Genomic DNA, 8,645 nt, shown 5'->3' with positions numbered 1-8,645 from the left:
CATGTCCTAATTTTGTTCATGAACTTAAAATTGGTCAAATTGCTATTTAAGACCTCCTCATTAATATTCTAAAACAATTTCATACTAAAAACTTCTAGAATGCAAGTTTTGCAACTTATTCGATTTAGTCCCTACTTTCAATTTAAGCACTTTAGGCATAGAATTTCATCACGAAATTTTCACACAATCATGCAATCATATCATAAACATCAAAATCATTGTAAAATATTTATTTCTATCTCAGATTTGTGGTCACAAAACCACTATTCCGATTAAGCCCTAATTCAGGATATTACAGTTGTAGAGGTTCATTAGTCCATAAGTCCTACGCCAAAAGAATATTATATCTAGTGGCAGCTATGGTCGTGGTCGATCAGACATGGCAATCATGGAAAACCTTTCCCGGTGGAGTTTTAGTTCCTATGTGACGATGAGTTTAAGAGCTCTATATAACTGTGATAAGATCAGGAACTTTTTAGGGGATATTAGGAAGAATAATTACTCAAAAAGGAATAACCAAAACTAATAATTAAAAATAAAATTTCTAAAATCTAATTAAAATAAAAAGTAGTTTCAATAAAAATTAAAGACATAAAATAATAAATAAATATTTTTAAACATCTTCATCGCTGGATGATTCGCGAGGTGGGACGATGAGATGTAGAGGTGCTGACAAATCTGCTATAGAGTAGCATCAATGTTGTCAAATCGTTGAAAACACTGCTGCTCGAATCGGGTGAGGCACTCTGAGATGTCAGCATATGAAGCCGCTGCATGAACTGAACGAAAGAGTGGTGGTGGCTGAGTTGGTGGGCCCTCGTGCTATGTGGGGACATCATCAGAAATGTCCTCGTAGGCCTCCTCTTCGGTAGATTGGGAGAGACAGTACTGGGGAGGGTAGGTTCCTCGGTGCCTCTCGATCATCCTCATGCTAAGCATGCTCGAGATGCCTTGTGGAGACATCTGGCTGATGAGGGTGAGGGATGATTCTTATGCCGCGGTGTTGAGGATCCCGAAGTGTCGCGATAGTTGAGTCATGTAGGGGCCAATGGAGATGACCCCCTTTCGATGCCGCTCTATCTGGTGCTGAATCGCAAGGGTGATGAAATAGGTAAGGTCGATGACGTGCCCTTACGACATGCACCATAAGAAGTAGACGTCGTGGGTGTTGACGACGCCAGTGCTCTCTCGCCTCCCTGTAATCATGTGAGCTAAAATAACGTGTAAGTACCTCAGGGATGGTGGGAGAACTGATGCCTTGGAGCAGCTAGGATTGTAGGAGGTCGTGCTAGGGGCCAAAGTGTGCCAGCACTTCAAGGGAGAGAAATGTATGTGGAAACTGAGAGCATGTAGTTCATTCTCCTCCTTGAACTCCTCCGTATATAAGCCTAGTGCAACACCAAACTTTGGAATGCTTAGCTGGCAGATTAATCCGCCTAGGTGAAATTGAACCGTGCCAGGATCATCGTAGTTCGTCATGACGGTCTGAAAATAGAACGTTGAGCATAGTTCCATCGTGAGCTCAAGGCATGTTGGCTCAATAATCCCAAAGAATAGCTCCCAAGGGTCTGTGGTTAGGAGGGCTCAAATCAAATCAGCCAACTGAACCTGTTCAACAGCAACCAAGTCGATGTAGCGACCCGCAAGTAAAGGTCAGGCTCGAAGTATTTGGAACTGTTCTTCCTGAGGCCCTCGGGGGAACTGTAGGAGGGGGTGACGAATTTTCGTGGTTAGACCCGCGAAAGATGACGCTCCCTTCCTCTTCTTCGAGGCAGGTATGACGGCCTTTTTACCACGTGAATATGACATAGTACCTGCGTTTAGAATCATCAAGTCATCTTGATGAGTGGTCAAAGTAAAAGGAATACAATTTTCAAATAAAAAGCAGAATTTCAGCCACAACCAAACATAACTAATCTAATAATTTCGTGACCTTATCATTGTATGAAAATGGGTGTAGTAATGGCATGTGTAGGACAAAAGAGTGAGGCTTTTCTAACAACATAATTGAAAAATGCAAATTGAATGATAGACATTGGTATGGAAATATCATGAGAATGACCATGGTAAAGTCATGGGTATGAGGTTTCCCTAATAACTTGATTTAACACGCAATGTATAATAACTAACCTAAGAATGCAAACTAAAATGATAAAATAATGAGCAAAATGACAAATAGTTCGAAAGCAATGAAGATTATGCTAATAATAAGTATTAGTAGTAAGTAAAATAGAAGTGAAAGGAGTAAAGAAATGCTAAGGGAGAGGGATTGAGTGTTAAAAACAAAGTTGGAAGCGGCGCAAGGGCATGGCAGGGAGGCTGTGTGGAGTTGTAGTGGCTAGGGTTAGGGTTTTTGAATGGGGAAGAAAGTGAATAGTGTAGGGTATTTATAGATTTTGGGCCACACGGCCTGGGCACATGCCCGTGTCCCCCAATTTTAGCCCGTGTGATTCACGAATTTCAAATTTGGGCGTGTCTGACATTTAGTACATGCCCATGTTTCTCGGGCATGTGGGTTCACACGATTGTGTCTAGCTTCATTCGCTTCTCCCACGCCCGTGTGTGAAAGCCCCACGCCCGTGTTAATTTAATAGGTTTGACCATGGTTCTTCCACACAAGCGTGTCGCACGCCTGTGTTGGTTTGGCAGGCTCGACCACGGCCATATCGCACAGCTGTGGCGTTTAATCATAGCCCGTGTTGGGGAAATATTTTTCCCTATTTTCACATGGCCTTAAGCATGCCCGTGTGCTTGGCCGTGTGTCTGTGGAGACACTTGTATTCAAGATTTCTATTAGTAAGTTAAGAGTTAAATAACAAAATTTAAAGAAATTAATGTTGTTAGTGCTCAAATTTTCCACCCGAAAAGCGCTTATTTGTAGTCTAAGATCGACTGAATGGTCATGGTCATTTGAAGAGTTTATTCTCCTCATTCCTACTATCAATCTCATCAAAATAAGGTTTTAATCGGGTGTTGTTTACTTTAAAAGTGCCAAACTTGGGATGACTCACCTCCACCGGACCGAATGGAAAAATACTGAGTACCGTAAGAGGGATTTGCTCATTCAGTGTGGTAGTGACAATGTGGGGATCTGCAGCATCTAATAAGACCTTATCACCAACCTTAAGTTGATTTGGAGAGGTATCAGGCTTGTTTTGGCGTAGTTTCGGTTTGTCGGGTGTTCTTGGTTTGTGCGTCCTCCATTCATCGAGTTCCTCGATTTGTAATCTTCGATCTTCATGAACAAGTCCTCTACTATTGCTTGAGAATGACTCATGTGCTTCCTTCAGACTCATTTTATGCAAAGTAGGTTTCACTATATTGTTAGGTTTAGTATAATGGTTTAAATGATCACCTTCAATTCCTGATGTGTTGCCAGAATTGCGAGCTTGAAGGGTGATTGTTTCGTCTCCCACCCGGAGTGTGAGTTCACCTGTGCCAACATCAATGATGGTTTTAGCAGTTGCTAAAAAAGGCCTTCCTAGAATTAAGGGAGTGTTGCTATCCTCTTCTATGTATGGAATAATAAAGTCAATAGGAAATATAAATTTATCGATTTTAACTAGCACATCTTCAATAATACCTCTAGGGAATCTTATAGTTTTATCTGCTAATTGAATACTCATCCTAGTCTGTTTGGTTTTCCCGAGACCTAGTTGCTTAAACATTTTGTAAGGCATGATGTTGATACTAGTCCCTAGATCAGCTAATGCATGATTAACATCTAAACTACCAATTAAGCAAGGAATAATAAAGCTCCCTAAGTCTTTTAGTTTGTTGGGTAGTTTATTTTGGAGAATGGCCGAGCAAACTGCGTTCAGCTCCACATGTGACGCCTCGTCCAACTTCCACTTATTTGTTAAAAGCTCCTTTAAAAATTTCATTGCATTTGGCATCTGCGATAGATCTTCAATAAACGGTAAGTTAATATGTAATTTTTTTAAGAGTTTAAGAAATTTACCAATTTGTTCATCTGAGTGGGCTTTCCTTGTCGCGTTGGGGTATGGCACACGAGGTTTATATTCGACAGTCACTGGTTTGTTTGTATTTTGATCTACCTCACCTTGCCATTTGCTTACCATAATTTCTTGCCTCAGTTTTAGTTCAGGCTCAACGACTCCTTCGTTATCTTGAATATTAATTGCATTGAGTTTTTCCCTTGGGTTAGGTTCGGTATTACTTGGCAAACTACTTTTTGGTCGTTTGGAGATTAGTTTGGAACGCTAGCCTATCTGAGTTTCGACCCCTTAGATTGACGCTTGTTGATTTTTAAGTGCTGTCTCGGTGTTCTGAAAATGGGTTTCTGACACTAATATAAAATTTGAGAGCATCTCTTCAAGGTTTGGCTTCTTTTCCTATTGGTAGGGTGGTTGTTGGTAGCCTGGAGGATGTTGTGGTATTTGATTTCTTTGACCACCCCACGAGAAATTGGGGTGGTTCCTCCAACCTGCATTATAAGTGTTACTATATAGATTGTCTTGAGGTTGAGGATTATTACCCATGTAGTTTAATTGCTTGTTATCCATGCTGTAGCCATAAGGTTGGTATTTCGAATGGTTTGTTCCACCTCCACTTGCTTTGCACTGCATTACTGGGTGAACTTGTAAAGAATTAACAAAACCATCAATATTTTTATTTAAAAGTTCTACCTAATTAGAGAGCATGGTGACCGAATCGACGTTATAAGCGTCGGCTATTTTCATTGGCTTTGTCCTCATGACTTGCCACTGATAGTTATTCAGTGACATCTCCTCTATAAACTCATAGGCATCTTTCGGTGTTTTATTGTTGATGATTTCACCAGCAGCTGCGTCAACCATTTACCGAGTCGAAGGATTCAGATCATTGTGAAATGTTTGTACTTGGAGCCAAAGTGGTAACCCATGGTGAGGGGACCTTCTTAGAAGGTCCTTGTATCTCTCCCATGCATCGTAGAGTGTTTCTAAATCCATCTACACAAAAGAAGAGATATCATTACATAATTTAGTTGTTTTAGCTGGCGAAAAATATTTTAGCAAAAATTTTTCGATCATTTGTTCCCAAGTAGTAATTGACCCTCATGGTAACGAGTTCAACCACTGTTTAGCTTTGTTCCTCAATGAAAATGGAAACAACGGAATACATATGGCATCATCAGAAATGCCATTAATTTTAAATGTATCGCATAGTTCTAAGAAGTTGGCTAAATGAGCATTGGGATCCTTATCCTGCAAATCATCAAACTGAACAAATTGTTGTATCATTTGATAGTGTTAGGTTTTAATTCAAAAGTATTTACAGCTACAGCAGGTCTAATTATGCTTGATTTAGTTCCTATTAAAGAAGGTTTAGCATAATCATACATAGTTCGTAGAGTAGGATTTTGATTAACTGCAATTGCAAGAGGTTGCTGATAGCCTTGGTTTTCAGCCATCTCTTCGGTTGGGGGTTGAGTATTGTCTTTTTTCTCGTTCTCCATGTATCTTAAGCTGCGCCTTATTTCTCTTTGGTTTCTACGAACTGTACCATCGATTTCTTCGTCAAAAAGTAATGGTCCTGACGGTTTTCTTCTAGTCAAAAACTATAAAAACCTGCCAAGAGAAAGAAAAAGTAAGTTAATAAATAATAATAAATTAAATTAAATTGCAAGAAAAATAAATGGCTAAAGTAATAAAAATTGAGCGTTCCTAATATCTTAGTTCCCCGGCAGCGGCGCTAAAAACTTGCTCGCATGGTTTCGTGATAGGTTTTAAATATTTATAATTACTCATTCTTGAACTAACTATTATAGCGATGTAGGCAAGTGTACCTATCGAACAGTGGTATAGTTTTAGCAAGACCGGATTTTCGAACCTAAAGGAACTAAAAGTACTAGTAATAGTAATGACTGTCTTTTTATTATCTAGCCTAAGAATAAAGAGGTTTTTATTTTAACTAACTAATTATCTAAACTAGGAATGCACAGAGAAAAGAATTGGGGAATTGCTTTTGGGAAAAATCGATTGACTTAAGACAATACCTAAGGAAAAATTCACCTAGACTTTACTTGTTATTTTGGCTCTGAATAGAACGATTTATTCATTCAACTTGTTCCGTAGAGATCCATAAGTTATGTTATTATCCCTATTCAAGACTAATAACGTCTAATCCCTAGATTGAATAACTAAGACTTTTCTTTAATTAACACTCTAGGGTTACATTAACTCGATCTATGGATCCCCTTATTAGGTTTCACCCTAATTCGGCAAAATCTTGTCACCCTATGTCTAGGCGCCCAATCAACTCTGCTGAATTATGACAAATGTACTTTTAAACAAGGTCTATTCCTCCTCTGAATAAGAGCATGTCTTGAATCAGTATCCTGGGATATCAAAACAAGAATTAAGAACACATAATTAATAACAAGTTAAATATTTATGATACGATTCAGAAAATAATAACAAGATTCATCTTAGGTTTCATTCCCCTTAGGTATTTAGGGGTTTAAGTTCATAACTAAATAACAAAATATCTTAGAAGAATAAAGAATACAAAACATAAAGAAAACCCAAAACTCCTGAAGGGAAATTGAGGAGAGATCTTCAGTCTTGGTGATGAATCCGGCTTCTAAGATGGATCAATCGGCTTCCTTGGATTAATTCTTTACTCCCCCTTCTCCGTCGCCCTTTTCTTCCTTCTCTAGGGTGTATTTATAAGCTTTGGAATGCCTAAAAACCCTCAAAATTAGCCTTTTCTGAATTGGACTCAACTTGGGCTCGGTAGGGACACGCCTGTGGCGCACGCCCATGTTCGATTACTTCAAGCCGTGTTCGAGCCTGCCAAATTGACATGACCGTATGGTCTGCTCGTGTGAGGGTGTCCTGGCTATGTTAATTTTGTAATTTGGCCCATTTTCTCCTTTTTTGGCCCGTTTCTCATTCCTTTCGCTCTTCTATGCTCTCCTAAATATAAAACATGAAATTAAAGCATTAGGAGCATCGGATTCACCAATTCTAATGAGAAATCATCCATAAAATGCATTAAACATGGGGTAAAAACATGTATAATTTACAGTTTATCAAACTATTATTTTACGCAAATTCATCAATGGCAAGTATCCCTCCCACGTACCTTCAAACTCAAGAATACAACATCTCAACATATCCTCGAGTATCTGAATAATCTGCTCAGATTGAGCATCCGTCTATGGGTGAAAAGCGATACTGAAATGTAGCTTCGTACCCAATGCATATTGTAGTTTCTTCCAAAATCGTGATGTGGATCTCAAATCTCTATCTAAAACAATGGAAATAGGTACCCCGTGTAATCTCATAACCTCAAAGATATATAACTCAGCTAACTTATCAAGCGAGAAATCCATACGCACAGGAATGAAATGAGTCGATTTTGTCAACCTATCAACTACAACCCAAATTGTGTCTTTTTTACTCAAAGATAGGGGTAAACCCGAAACAAAATCCATAGTTACTTTATCCCATTTCCACTTAGGAATCATAATAGGATGTAATAAACTAGACGACATTTGATGTTCAGTTTTGACTTGATGACAAATCAAACATTTAGAAACGAACTCTGAAATATCTCGTTTCATACCATACCACCAATAAAGTTGTTTCAAATTATTATACATTTTTGTACTTCCCGGATGAACTGATAAACTACTATTATGCGCTTCATTCAAAATCTTCTGAATCAACTCTGAATTTCTTAGAACACATATTCGGCCTTTGAATCTTAAACAATCATCAGAATCAACTTGGAACTCTAAATTAGGGTTTGAATCACACTGAGCTCTTTTAGGTAAATTTCATTATCAACTTTTTGATCTTTATAAATCTACTGTAAAAACAAATGTCTCACTTTCAACTCAGCTACAATTGATCCGTGATCAGGTAGAGCCAACTGAGCATTCATTGTACATAAAACAAACAAAGATTTTCGACTTAATGCATGTAACACCCTGATTTTGGGCCTAGAAGTAATGGGCCTTGAGTTTGGGATTGGTTAGAAGGCTGCTTGAATAAAAGAAAGGTGTTTAAATATTTTATAATTGTGTGCTTAGTTTAATTGTTAAATTATTTAGGAAGGGTTGGTAGTGTGGAAAAAGTCCTCGGATCGATCCAGGGCTTTAGCAAAATTTTGCATTTTTTTCTAAAGGACCCTAAGCATTAGGCGGAATGCTTATTAATAAGGCCTGGTAAAATCTGACACAAGGAAACACTTGGCCTAGTGGCAAAAGGCATTGGTAGCAAGCAGGAAGTCCACGGTTCGAGTCTTGGGCCTTGGCAAAAATTTTTATTGCGCATAAGATAAGTAGGGAAGCTAGTCTTTAGGCTTTATAAATATGCTAGGTGGGAATTCGACACAATGATGCACTTGGCCCAGTGGCATGATGGCATTAGGAGTAGGGAGAGGTGCTGGGTTCAAGTCGCAGCATGAACAAAGGCTGTGGGTTTTTTTTAGAAACCCTGGATGTCAGCAGAAAGAGTTTATAATTAATTGGGGAGGGGAAACGACACAAAAGAGCTTGTGGCTTGGTGGAAAGGGATGAATAGCGCAGCCAAGAGATTAGGGGTTCGAATCTGAATGGTAGCAAATATTTTTAGGATAACTAGGTTGCGAGTTAATAGGCCTTAAAAAATAGTTAGGGATGGAATATGGCACAA

The 8,645-nt window shown here is 38.8% G+C and overlaps 1 non-coding gene across 1 annotated transcript; it reads left to right on the top strand.

Moving 5' to 3' along the window:
* Window positions 1-4,878: 4,878 nt before the first annotated feature.
* LOC121212918 (small nucleolar RNA R71) lies at window positions 4,879-4,985 on the top strand. Its single transcript, XR_005908290.1, has one exon. It is a non-coding gene; the product is annotated as a small nucleolar RNA R71 (small nucleolar RNA).
* The last annotated feature ends 3,660 nt before the right edge of the window (window positions 4,986-8,645 follow it).

Source organism: Gossypium hirsutum, chromosome A13, assembly GCF_007990345.1.
Source record: "Gossypium hirsutum isolate 1008001.06 chromosome A13, Gossypium_hirsutum_v2.1, whole genome shotgun sequence".
Lineage (NCBI taxonomy): Eukaryota > Viridiplantae > Streptophyta > Magnoliopsida > Malvales > Malvaceae > Gossypium > Gossypium hirsutum.
Note: the sequence above shows the minus strand (reverse complement) of the source record. Positions and strands in the feature narration are given on the sequence as shown.